General features: G+C 40.7%; 1 long non-coding RNA gene across 6 annotated transcripts in view; it reads right to left on the reverse strand.

Moving 5' to 3' along the window:
• The window catches only part of LOC123383009, a 48,717-nt gene that overhangs the window by 20,582 nt on the left and 13,959 nt on the right, over positions 1-14,176 (reverse strand). Inside the window, exon 4 of one of the 6 annotated variants that reach the window (XR_006592176.1) lies at positions 6,369-9,832. The exons of the other annotated variants lie outside the window; for them this stretch is intronic. This is a non-coding gene — a long non-coding RNA (uncharacterized LOC123383009). Of the gene's footprint in view, positions 1-6,368; positions 9,833-14,176 lie in introns of those variants that run through there. 6 annotated transcript variants of the gene reach the window in all.

Genomic DNA, 14,176 nt, shown 5'->3' on the forward strand with positions numbered 1-14,176 from the left:
TTCACAGGATCTAGGAATTTACATGGATCTCTTGTGGGAGGGGGCATTTTTTTGCCCATCACACCCCTTCACTTATAACTTTATTGCACATATTCATTATTTGGATAATTACTTTTGATAGCCTCCACCCTTAATGTGAGGGTCCAGAAGGACAGAAGTCTTGTCTGCTTTATTCACTGCTGCTTCCAAAGCACCTAGCGATAGTATCTGGGACATAGCAGATATTTAATAAATGCATGGGGATTAAAAGTAAGGAGGGAAGGAAGGAAGAAGGGAGAAAGGGAGGGAGGAGAAAAAAAAACATAAGAGGAAGGGGTGAGCAAGGAGGAAGGTGGGGAAGAAGGAACGTTGGGGGTGGGGGGGACGGAGAGTGGGAGCAAAGACAGAGAAAGGAGAGGAGAGGAAATCTCCATATCTCACTACTAGTTCTTATCAGAGGGGCAAAGGTGGGAGAAACAAGGATGGGTTTTATAAGTTGAAGGTCACAATTAGTAAGTGATGAAGCTTGTATTTGAAATCCATTGCTATCCAGTACAAGCAGCCCTGGCAGATGCTGGGGGTTAGGTTAGGGTGGGAGGATTGGTGTACAGAGAAGTACATGGAATGCTTGCCCTCAAGGAGTTCACAGTCTCCTGGGGGAGCCAGCTAGCTACTCTCTTTATACAGATGGTAGTGTGACAAGTACCAAATGAACAGGGCCTGTATTCTGAAAGATTTTAATGCCTTTGGATTTTATTCTATAAAGCAATATTTAGATGAGATTTCCAGGCATAAGCAGTAATATTCAAAATTTGCTATTTTGATAGTAAATAACAATTTTGTAGCTATTGTGTAATTTTAAATACAAATATCCATTATGACTCATACTCAACTGCATTAGCCCATGGGATTATCCTAAAGGGTAAATTACATACTTGGCCTAAATCCAACCACTGGAAAATACCCACTTGAAAATGCACAATTATGTCATTCCTGAAATGCATTTCATGTATGAATCTGAGTCTTCAAATCCGAATATTCTTGAATTTTGACCAACATCTGTGAACTGTACAGGATCAAGACATTATTTAGTGTTGAACACTGTCTTGAGCATTCATTCGTTCATTCATTCGTTCATTCAGTCATTAACATGGTTGTTTATTGAGATCCTAATGTGTGTTGTTCTGGGAACTTAAGATACAATTTGAATAAGAATACAGCCCTTACCTTCAAAGAATTGCAGTCTGTGTTAATTGGGTTAACCAGAGAGCGGATGCAGTGACAAATTTAGGAATGCAAGAGGGTTATTAGAGAATGACCCACGGAAGTGAAAGGGTGAGGGAACCCTTTCTCCCCAAAAGCAGGTAAGACATCTGAGAAAGGAAAGACAGAGAGGTAGGCTCAGGCAAATCCTCTCCGGCCAGTGAAAAACCTGGGCTTGCTGTATGGGAAGTAAAGAGAACAGAAGACAAGACTCAAATTCAGGGTTTTTCTGCCCCATGAATGGGATGAAGAAAGTTCAGAGAGACTCATACAGTCAATGTCTCTGAGCACAGGCTGAGGCAGAGCAAGCCTCAGACCACAATGCAGAGCTGACGAAGTCTCTGCCAACCCAAAGATTTCACACTAGAAGTCCTGCATTAGCCCCAGCACCACTCTTATGCTCACTGGCTGGGGCTGCCCCCAAAGACCAAGGCCTCAACTTGAAAGGGAGGTAGATCTCTGAGGCATTAACAGCTGGAGGCCGTCAGCTAACTGCACTCCTTGCAGTTAAATAGCAAGTTCTTTCTTGAAGGGAGATCAAAGTGACGCAACCCCCTGGCTGCCACATGGTGCGATCAGGAAGAAGGCAAGTAAACAGGCGATTTAAATCCAGTGAGGGTAATGACAGGGTGCCACCGGAGCTTAAAGGTGGAGCACCACACTCAGACTTGGGGACAGGAACCCTTCCAAGAAGACGTAGCATTTAAGATGGAGCCAGGATTACAAGTAGAAGTTAGTCAAATGAAGGGGGCAGGGCTAACTAGATATGGTTCAGGGCAAGGAAACGTTGTGTACAAAGCCTTGTGGGAGACAAAGCATAGCACATTTCGGGGAATGGCAGGACCTACAGTTTGATTTTAGTATTACATTGTGGGGAGGTAATAGCAAGAGATAAGGCTGGAGAATTAAGTAAGGGGTAAATAATGAACAGTCTTGGACACTGTGCTAAGGAATTCGAGCAGCATAACCACATGCAAAATGGTCTGTGATTGGAACATACAATTACCCACGTTTTTCTCCCAATCAGTAGAGAATCCTGAAGACCCCGTGTCCCAATTCTCTGTACTTATTGAGACACTAGTGATCCTTATGCTTAACCCACCGAGCCACCCAGGCGCCCCCTAGTGATCCTATGAAAAGGCAACTGTGTTACCTCTGAGGAAGAATATAATTATCACCCATTGTCATTTTGTCCAATATTTGTATCCAAGGCCACCAGTCTACCCCAACTAGGAGAGAAATCACAGGACTGGTTGGCGAGATTGAGAAGGTTAGCATTATGGAACTCTCAGAAGAATCAGAATCTGAGGGACTATTCTGAGTTTCCAGTATCCCAGGAAAAAGGGGCACAGACAAGAATGTGTTTTGCCTACTTCTGATTTAGAGAGCCGTGTTTTTAAAAACGACCCCTGAGATTTCACTTCTATGATTCTGTTCTGAAGAAAAATCATATATTTAAGGTTTTATAATGATTGCTGATGACAGTAACGATGGCTAACTTCTAAAGGTTGGTGTTTGCCATTGCCATAGCTAAGTGCTTCACACCTGATTTTATACAATGCTCAGAACGACCACATTGTACCTCAGAAGGACGAATGGTATTAATTATGCCCATTTTTCTATCAGAAAATTAAAGCTGGGAGAGGTTAACATATTCTAGGTCACATAGTTAAGTGCACAAGGAAAATAAACAAAACATTACTTTGAAAAAATCAGAAACAATTTAAAGGGAAAGTCTTATACAAATTTTGGGTATGTGTATTAAAAGAAATAGTAATTATTAAAAAGATGTTTCTGAATTGTCTTTAATGACATTAACAACGCCATTATGGTATGGTGTTTAGTGAAAAGAATGGAATGCAAAATTACACATACAACATGACCTTCTTTAAAAAAAAAAAAAAAAACCCAGCTTCGCTGAGGTATAATTTACATACCATAAAACTTAACGATTTTAAGTGTACAATTCAACGATTTTTGGAAAATCTACAGTTGTGCAAGTATTACCACAATCCAGTTTTAGAGTATTTCCATCATTCCCCTCCCACCAAAAAAAATCTCTCATGCCTGTTTGTGGTTAATCCCTATTCCTACCCCCAGCCAGAGTTGACCCAAACAGATTTTTTTCTCTACAGATTTGTCTTTTTTCTACATTTTATATAGATGGAATCATGTGACAATTTGCATATGGCTTCTTTCAATTAGCATTAGATAATGTTTTTAAAGTTTATCCATGTTGATAGTTTGTTGCTTTCACGTGCTAAAAAGCATTCCATTACATGGTTGTTACACATCTTTTTTACCCATTCACCAGCTGATGGACAATTGGACTGTTTCTACTCTTTGGCTATTATGAAAAACGCTGCTATGAATATTCGCGTGCAAATCTTTGTGTGGACATATGTTTTCTTCTTTCCTTTCTTTCATTCTTTCCTTTCTTTTTCTTTTCTTTCTCTTTCTTTCCCCTTCCTTCCTTCCTTCCTTCCTTCCTTCCTTCCTTCCTTCCTTCCTTCCTTCCTTCCTTTCCCTCCCACCCCCTTTCTTTCTTAGATATCCCAGTGTGAAATTGCTAGGTAATGTGGTAAATATATGTTTAACTTTTCAAGAAATGACAGAATGGCTTTCAAAATGGGTGTCCCATCGCCCCCAAAAATTCATGAGAACTACAGTTTCTCCACATCCTCACTGACACTTATAATTCTGTGTATATTTTTTATAGCCATTCTAGTAGGTGTGAAGTGAGAGTTCTTGCGGTTTTAATCTGCATTTACCTGAAGACTAATGATGCTGAACACTCACTTGCCATTCATATATCTTCAAATCTTTTGTTGATTTTTACTGGGTTGTTTGCTTTCTTATAATTGAAAGTTGAGAGTTCTTTATCTTGTGAGTGCAAGCCGCTTACCAGATAAAAGATTTACGAATATTTTCTTTTTCAGTTTGTGGCTTGGTTTTTCCTTCTTTTCGCAGAGCCTTTCAAAGAGCAGAAGTTCTTAATTTCGATGAAGTAATTTTTTCTTCTATGGAATGTGCTTTTGGTGCTTGTCCAAGAAAGTCCTGACCAATCCATGGTACCAAAGAGTTTCTCCTGTTTTCCTTAAGAAATTTAATAGTTTTCAGTTTTTTAAGCCCATGATACATTTTTAGTGATTTTTGTGTGTCATGTCAAGCATGTACTGACGTGGCTTATTTTTCATTTATTTTTATTTTTTATATTGACAGCCAATTATTTCAGCATAATTTGTTAAAAAGACCATCATTCTCAAAAGAATCACCTTTGCACCTTTGTTGAAAATCAATTGGCCACATGTGTACAGATCTATTTCTGGATTCTTTATTCTTTAAAAAAAATTTTTTTTAATATTTATTTATTTTTGAGAGAGAGTGAGAGAGCATGAGCGGGGGGAGGGGCACAGACAGAGGGAACCACAGAATCCGAAGCAGGCTCCAGGCTCTGAGCTGTCAGCACAGAACCCAACGTGGGGCTCAAACCCACGAATGGTGAGATCATGACCTGAGCCGAAGTCGGATGCTTAACTAACTGAGACCCAGGCACCCCTGGATTCTTTACTCTTTCCCACTGATCTAATTGTCCTTTTTGCCACCAATGCCACACTATCACGAGGACTTTGTACCAGTAATTCTCAACTGGAAGTGACTTTGTTCCACAGCGGGATTTTGGCTGAAATTGCACACTAGCATGATTTCTTTTTTCTTCCCTGTCTTGCTTTCTCCTCCCCCTTCCTGGTTTGTCCTGGGAACACAACTGAATTAACCATTCACACTAATTCCTTATCTAGGAGTCTTCTTGTGTGGGACCTAAGATGTGAAAACAGTACAGTGCCTGGAACATTATTAGTAATCAATAAATGTTAGCTGTTATTATTACTACTATTGCTGCTGTTAATTTTCCTCACCTCATTTTTTGAGGGGCTCCCTTTACAAAAGTGACAAATTACGTTTGCAATATTCCTTTGGGCAGGCTATAAAATTATGGTAGTATTTAACTATCTTAGTATTTCTCCTTAGTACCTAGCTTAATGTTTATTCTTATGTATCTTAGTAAATTATTTATACTTAGTACTTACCTAAATATAAATTACCTTTGACTGGTATTACAAGAATGGTGTGTGTTCATTCTAATTATTTAATGTGGCTCTCTTTTTTTAACTGTGGAAACGCCAAATCTGGATGACACAGATCAGTCTCAGCCGAAGAAATAAAAAATAAAAGAGCAATCATCAACAACCTGGAGTGATCATGTCCAGGACCAAATGCAGATTAAGACTTTGAGATCAAAAATCATTGCCAAGGACACCTGGGTGGCTCAGTCAGCTGAGTGTTTGACTCTTGATTTCAGCTCAGGTTGTGATCCCAGGGTCATGGGATCGAGCCCCGTTTTGGGCTCTGTGCTGGGCAAGGAGACTGCTTGGGATTCTCTCTCTCTCTCTCTCTCTCTCTCTCTCTCTCTCTCTCTCTCTCTGTCTCTCTCTCTCTCTGTCTCCCTCTCCCTCTGCCCCCTCCCCTGCCATTACTCTTTCTCTCTCTAAAATAAAATAAAATAATAAAATATTTTTAAAAATCATCACCAAAGTAGAAGTTGGGGGGCCCCAGGGACAGCTGGGAAATTCACAGAGAGCACATATTCTCTATTATAATGCAATGAAAGCTAATTCCTGATGTTTCTGAGCTGGCACCGTCTTAAAGACCCAGGAGTAAAAGAATTATACTAAGCACCAGTTCAGATGTACAGACCATGTCCAATCTCGGTCTTTATAACTTAGAAGAGATATAACAAAGTAGAATGGGTTCAGAAAAGAGCAGAGAAACAGTCAAATAATTGGCAAATTGAAGCTCTGAGGAAAGGTTAAATGAGTTTGGGTTGTTTACCCAGAGAAAGAAAGGCCAAAAGTTTAGTTAATACTTTTCTTCAAGAATTTAAAGTTGGCATCCGATCAGATATTCTACATCTCCAGAAAACAAAACTAACTAAGCCCATGCTCCACCTCCCCGACCCCCCACCCCCAAAATTAGCGAATTTAAGACTTAGAATAGAATAAGAAACTGAGATTCAAATGAGGAAGAATTTCTTGATTCAGGGGTAAGTAAGGTATGCAAAAGTCTACTCCTGGTAGCAGAAGCTTTATTCCCAGTAATCTGTAAAATACAAGCACAATGCCAATCATTAGCAGAAGTGGATGTTTTTTTTAATGGTGGCTGAAAATCCATGAAAGGTCACATAATCAATGTGAACAGATCTAACTTCAGTTGTCACCACTGCAGCTGCTGTTCAGACCAGCATTTGATATGCTGGGGGCTGTGCCAGACTCAACACAGCTGGCTGAAGCGTCAGTATGGGAGCTGATTAGATTACTATCCATAACCATGTATTTCACCTAATGGCTTTATCAGTGAGTTTTCACTGCATAACAAAACATGCCCAAACTCAGTGGCACAATGTACCTATTTCTTCCTGTGGGCTGAGGTGGTTTGGCTTCAAGTTGCTGATGCTGGATTGGCTCTGCCTCTTGAGTATTTGTTGTAGAACCTGGGTAAAGGGGAAACATCTACCCAGGGGAAACTATTTCTACTGGTGAAAAGTAAAACGCAAAAGAGGAAGAAAGCCCCACTGCACAAGCACATCTCAGGTCTTTGCTTGTATCAGGTCTACTAATATCTCATTCATCAAACTCAATGTCACGAGACTGGAAAGTACATAAGGTCTTTTGTAGGAGGCACTGCAAAGGCAAAGGGTATGGATACAGAAACGAGTGAAGAATTGGGGGCCAGTACCTCCTTCCTGCAGAGAGAGGAAAGGTCAATCACTCAAGTAGCTTAGACCTGAAAGACCCAGTACTAAGGTGTGGGTTGGTACCAGAATGGTTCATGCAGTTGTATTCTTGCTTGCTTTGGCTGAACTATGCTTGATTTCCCATGTGGGCCATAGAAATGACTTTGCCCCTTGATACTGCTTTAGAAGGGCAATGACCAAAGGCCAGCCATGAGCTAAGGATTCTTCTAGGCAAGAGTGGCATCTCTACCTTTCCTGTTCCTCCATATCCCCCCAAAGCAAAACTCTATCCACACCCTATATTTTTAATGTGAATTAATGATACAACAACCTACACAGTTATCCAGTTCAGAAACCTGAACTTCACCCTTGATTCCGTTTTCTTTATCCCTTCATCTCATTTAAGTCTCTTTGATCTACAACTGAAATGACATACTGTCCCGCTCTCTCTGCTACCTTTCTTTGAGATCTATCTTGCTTCTCGCATGGATTACTACAGTGACCCTAACTGGTCTGCCTGCCACTGTCCCTCACCTCCCCAGTCCATCCACTACATTGCAGTCAATTTCCTTTGGAAAAAGCAAATTAGATTATGTCAAAACCTGCTTAAACAGAAGTCAAAGGAGAGTTTTTGTTTTGTTTTGTTTTGTTTTGTTTTGAGAGACAAATCTCAAAATCTTTATCGTGACATTTAAGGATCTCTGAAATCTTGCTCCCTTTCCAGATTCACCTCATCTCAAACCCCTGGTACGCCAGTCACACTGGGCCTCACATTTTATATACAGTCCACTCACTTCAATAAATTCATGCATTTTCCCCTGCTGTTCCATACACTTAGAATGTTCTTTCATGTGTCCTCTACCAGACCAAAATTTCTAATCATTATCTTCAAACATCACTGTCCTTTCAGAATTAATCATTCCCTCCTCCATGCTTCCATGGGCCCTTGTTCATCATGTTATCGTACTGCAGGCCTCACATTAAGTGTGCATGTATTGATTGCTCACAGAAACCCTGGGAAGAAAGAAAGAAGAGCATCAATAACTCCTTCACAATGCAGAAAACTCTTCAGAAAGCACTTAGCCTGGAAGCTGTTCCTTCCCTTCCTGAGGTCCAGGGTGTTCTAGAGAATCCCTTCCACCACTAAATTTCAGTAGAGGCAAGGAATCTGCATGGCTGTAACAGAGAGCAGGGCAGAGCAGGCATCAAAGGTTAGTGAGTATGCTATGGTCCAGCACTGCACCCATATGTGCAATAGTACATTAGGAACAGTAATAGCTTGGGGAAGAGTGAGATACCTAGTGAAGACTTAAAACCTTGAGCACTGACAGAAAAAGAGAATGAAATTCTCTGTAATAATATATCAACCTTAGAATAAAAAAGGTAAGCAAATGGCCTAGCATGGGATCAGTCTGGGTCACCAAAAGGACTGAAAAGCAGACCTAGAAGCTGGAGATAAGCTGAAAAGGCTAGACCCCCCCACCATGATGGCGCAATTCCTTTGGGTGACACTGTTAGCAGGACTGCTCACACTACACTTAAATTTTAGTTAGCTCTGTGTATTAGTTATGGCTCAGTTATTAAACTTTAATACTGTATATACATGTATATCAACATGCATATATTTACTTATTAATATCTATGTAGTGTATTATAGCTAAGCTATTTTTAAGGTATGGATTCAATCAGGCTATTTGATCCTTTTCATTGCTTTTCATTAAGTCCTGGGTAGAAAACTCTGTTGAATTTTACCGAAGTCAGCATGGACCCAACTCTAAATTAAAATTAACAATCTAATGGTCAGAGCGCACAGACCAGACCAGACGCATCATTTCAGAACAGGGCGGCTGAACAATGTGTTTCCTTTTTGGGTGGGCCACCCATAATGAGACTTCCTAACAAGAGTATCTTAAAGTTCTTTATGGTTGGATTCAGTTGTGAGGGCTCCTAAACCAGATGTTACATTGTATTCACCGTGGAACACGGCACAGTAGGTTCTGGCACACAGGAGGTCCTCAGCCAGTGCTCACTGATCCGAACCCCACTGGGATCGCGAGGATGCCACTGATGCACCATGGGCTGGACTGGCGGTGGACGTGCTTTCAGGAGGGGGATGCTAGGCTCCTCCTTGAACGGGGACCTCAAGGTGTTCCTGTGTGGCTACACCCAGTAGATAGAGCATGCGATGGGGAGGGTGCCTTTGGCCGAGAGGTCATTACTTTCTCACAACACGCCTTAACACATTGGTAGTCTGCCCAGCTTCTAGGAGGATGAATAATGAAAAGGAAATGGTACATGCCCGAATCAGCAGTGTCCATGCACACAGAGTTGAATAAGGGGAAGCGACCTGGAATTTTTATTCTGGTTTTAGGTATTTTTTTCCCTTCTCGATCTTTAGTTAATCCGCCTCGCTTAGTAAATTTATGTGGCACAAGAATAGAAGTAAATCCAAGCATTTCTTTCCAGCACCAAATTCTCTTTGTATCAGAAAGCATACTTTTTTTTTTCACTATAGATAGCATTAATACAAGATTTATTTTCTGCCTTATGTAATGAATAATCTCAGAGTTACCATCTTGTTTTAGTTGAAGGCAACTGGAACTATAAAATGGGACTAAACTTGCATGGAATTAGCTGGGGAATCCACTGTATCCATTATTCCAGCTCAAACAGGTTCGCTCTGCAGCTCAGTAACCATAAAAAGACCCATTGATGGCAACCCCTTTCATTCCAGTGACACTTTCCATGGCAATGATGACAACAACATGCAGTCGTTCGGGCCAACACAGAACAAAACACCTGCGGTAGAAGATAGCGTAAGATCGTATCAGTGTGAAAATTTGGCCCAATATCACTTGCTTGGATCCAAATGTCTTTCAGCCAACTTGCTTTAAGATGTTAATGCCATTTTCTATGGGTGCAAGGACAGAGTTGAGATTTCTTTTTGTGTTTCAGAGGTTTGTTGGAGGAACAAAAAAGGCTCCACGTGGGCCCAAGCCCTGGACATTCAGAAAGGGCTCTGTGTATACACCAGCATAAGAAAACTCTCATGCTTGGTATTTTTTTTAAGGTAAAAGTAAATTAAAAACAAATACTACTACATTTACCAATTCCTATATTTCCCAGGATATCCAGATTTTGAATGTGTAATTCAATTTAATAAGCATTAATTGGGCCCTTGTTATGTACAAAGGCTCTATGCTAGACATTCATGGTAATACAGAGATAAAGTTACAATATACAAGAGGGAAGGCACATATACAAAATACTATCAAATATGACAAAACGCTGGGGGAAGACATGAAAAATGCTTTGCGATAGGGTTCTGAGTGACAAAGTGCCCGGGTGAAGGGAAGGAGCAAAGACTCGAACAGCCACTGGTCATCTGCTCTGTGCAGTCATTGATATGGGATATGAATAAATGACTCAATCAATGTTTTTTTGTCAGATAAACTATGAAGAATCAGCATGGTTTTTGAACTGCAGAAATGGGGAGAGGAGAACATTCCAGATGGAGGAAAAAATACAGGCAATGATGCAACAGCAAGAAAATTCACTGTACTACTGGGGGCAACCAAATGGTTTTGTATGACCTGAAGAGGTTTACATAGAATAGGATGGTTTTGTATGATCTGAAGAGGTTTACGGAAAATAGGAGTGTCTAACGTACACGCAAGTCATGCCTTGTCAGGACTATAAAGCCAAGATGAGAAACATATTTAATTCAGGGATAGGATTCAAAATTGGGAAACTCTATGATTCAGATGGGGCTTCAGGAAGACGAATGTATACTTGTGGTGAAGCACATGGCTTTGGGCCAGAGAGACCAGAACTCCAGTATTAGTCCGTCCTGTTATAAACTGAATGGCCCTCTGCGTGCTACTTAATCTCTGTGAGCCTCAGAATTCTCATCAGTAAGTGGAGGTAATAAACCCACCTTACCGATTCCAGCTCCAGCATAATAGCTACCTCACGTGAGAGAAGGTGGGAGCGGCACTAGGGAACAGGTCACAAAGAAACTTTGGTTTTGCTGAAGCAAACGCCACAAACATTAGCACTGTCACTTCTAGGTGTTGAGAGTATTCACATCACTTTCAACTTTTCCGAATGTCTGAAATATTTTGTAAATAAAAAAATAAGCCCAACTTACAGCCATGGTTGGTGGATATGATGTTTATCAAGCGTGTGATAGAGGCCCTGGCACAGAGCAGGTTTTCATAGAGGAAAGCTGTTTCACTGTTGTTTTTACAACGTAGCAATGGGGGTGGTAGAATAGAAAACATGTGATAAAAGAGAAACAGAATAAAATCATAGGGCACGCAGGACTTCCACTGTGCCAAGACGGAATAACAGGGACTAGTTTTGCCTTCCCACTTAAAACAACTGAAAAAATAGACAAATTTATGAAACAAAGTTTTTCAAGACGGTGGACATCAGACAACGAAGGAAGGGCAGTATTCTCAGAAAGTTGGGAGACAAATGATTCTCCGTGATGGCCCCAGCTTACTGCTCGGAAAGGGCTTCCAGGCCTTGGAGTAGGAAAGGGAACTCAGGTAGACCCTAGTGGTTTCTCTGACTTGCGGAGACAAAGATGGGGCTACCAGGGGGCCAGTCTCCCAAACATGCAGAGCTTGCATGGGACAACAGATAAGAAGAGAGAGCTCCAGAGAGAGGATTCTGGGTCTGCAGAAGGTACCCGTGTGTATTCTGCTAAGCAATGGCAGTGCCTACATGTAAGGAAGCACCCTGAGGCCTGGAAAAGAACCATCTGGAAGGATTAGAGGAAACAGCCCTTAAGATCTCCTCCCATGGGGCCAGGAAGATTGTGTGCTCACACCAGCAAGAATAGAAAATGTCGTAATTCATAAGGCATAAAGGAGAGTGCTCAGAAGGGTTTTACTTCGCTAGCAGGGAAAAAATTAATCTTGGACTGAGTGCTGTTCTGTTCTAACAAAGCTTTACAGCAAACTCCAAAAGAATCAAATCATTTCTAATCTCTGAGTAACTTAACTCTATTCCAGAACAAATGTCACAAATATTTATAGGAATATAAAAATATACAGAACCCAACAAGGTAAGACTTACAATATTTAATGATTGATCTAAAAAAGATGAGTAATACCTGTACACTGAAAACCACACAATGTTGAAGTCAATTTAAGCACACCTGAAAAATGGAGAGGTATTCTATGCCCAAGGATCTGAAGGCTTGGTATTTTAATACACCAATTTTCTCCAAGTTGATCTATATATTTAAAGCAGTCCCAGGCAAAAACCATAAAAGCTGTGTGGAAATACAAGGGACCTAGAATAGCCAATATGACCTTCGGTGTATGTGCTGCTAAAGAGAGCACACCAATAAAACTTTCAAAACGAAGAACAAACATCACACTTCTCGATCTCAAGGCTCACCATAACGTTACAGTCATCAAGACCATGGCATAATGATATCGTTGTAGACAAACTGGTCAATGGTACAAAACAGAGTCCAGAAAACCAAAACAGACACATACATACATGGCCAACTGACAGCAAAAAAGTGGAGAAAGATTTTGATTAGTTTTCCAATAAATGGCGTGGAACAATTTGCTATCCACATACAAAAGCAGAAAAAAAAGGAATTTCAATCTATACCTTGAGCCACATACAAAACTGACTGAAAATGAATCATAGACTTAAATGTAAAGCCTGTAACTGTACAACTTCCAGAAGGAAACATAGGAGAACATTTTTTTCACTTTAGGTAAGACGAAACATTTTTCAGATACACCAAAAGCATAATCTATTAAAAAAGTAAATTGGACTTCACCAAATTTTAAGCTTCTCTTCAAAAGACATTGTGATGAGAATGAAAAGACAAGGCACAGACTGGGAGGAAATATTTGCAGACGTATCTGGCCAAAGGCTTGCATCCAGGATGCATATGAAGAACACTTAAAATTCAATAATAACAATAAATGAGTATTATTTATTAATTTGTTTAATAAATTAGTACTTTAGGAAAAGATTTAAACAGACATTTCACAAAAGAACATAAATGGCAAATAATCACAGGAAAAGGTTAATGTCACTCTGAAAAGGGCAAAATAACCTTTAGGTTATTTCCGCGGGGGGGGGGGGGGGGGGAGGTAGAAAGCAGACAGTGGTCACCTGGGGTGAGAAGGATGCTCACAGTTGGAAAGGTAAGCCACAGGCAACTTCTAAGGGTTATATTATGCTGATTTTCACTATCTAGTGTGTTTCATGGATATATACATATGTTAAAATCTATCAAAGTATACACTTGAGGTGCATTTTTTAAGGTGCATTTAGTTTCTCAACTGTACCCCAACAAAGGTGTTAGCATGGTTATAGGGAATGTGCTCTTACAACAGGAAAGAAAGAAATCAAAGATGAATTTCGACTTTGGGTGATTGATGAACATGTTGGTTCTGCAAAAAGAGGAGAGAGGAGAAACAGATCGGCCTAGGAAACAAGGGCTTTTCTTCACGTGAAGAGGAGGAGGGGGAGGAGGAGGGAGAGGAGGAACCCCTCCCCCCATTCTTTGGTGTCTGTTATGGTCAGGAGACACTTCTATGGCTTTTACCCCCTCCGTTTCCACTTATAATTATTATTTGAGGTAGAGGTCAATGGGGGCAATGTGAACCCTTCAAAGAGAAAATGTAATTTTGAAGCATGTCCTCTTACCCTTCTCTGGATTTGGAAGGTCACGCCAGCCAGCTTCTGCTTTGGCTGTAACACAGAGCCATAAGGGAGGCCCAGCCACCCACACCACTGTCAAGGGTCACCCTAAGCAATAAAACTGTGTAGCTCAACACTGGTCCCTTGTCTCCAGCCTGAAGAAGGTCAGGCTGTCTTGTCTTGTCTTAAAAACCCCAGGCTGCTGTGCATTTTGTGATCTTCCATCTGGTTTTGGTTGATTTTCAGGCTCCTCTGACACCATAAGCTGGTTTTGTTTTTTGGTTTTTTTCTGTTAGCATGTGACTGCAGAGAGATCCAGAAGGATATGGCAGAAACAGCATGGGCTTTGAAGGAGACAGATCAGGGTTCAAGTCTGTGCTCTACCTCTTACATGCTGTAGGCAAATGTTTTAACTTCTCAGAGCCTACTTCTAGTTCTTCAGCTATAAGATACAAATAAAAA

This window comes from Felis catus, chromosome F2, assembly GCF_018350175.1.
Source record: "Felis catus isolate Fca126 chromosome F2, F.catus_Fca126_mat1.0, whole genome shotgun sequence".
NCBI classification, from domain to species: Eukaryota; Metazoa; Chordata; class Mammalia; order Carnivora; family Felidae; genus Felis; species Felis catus.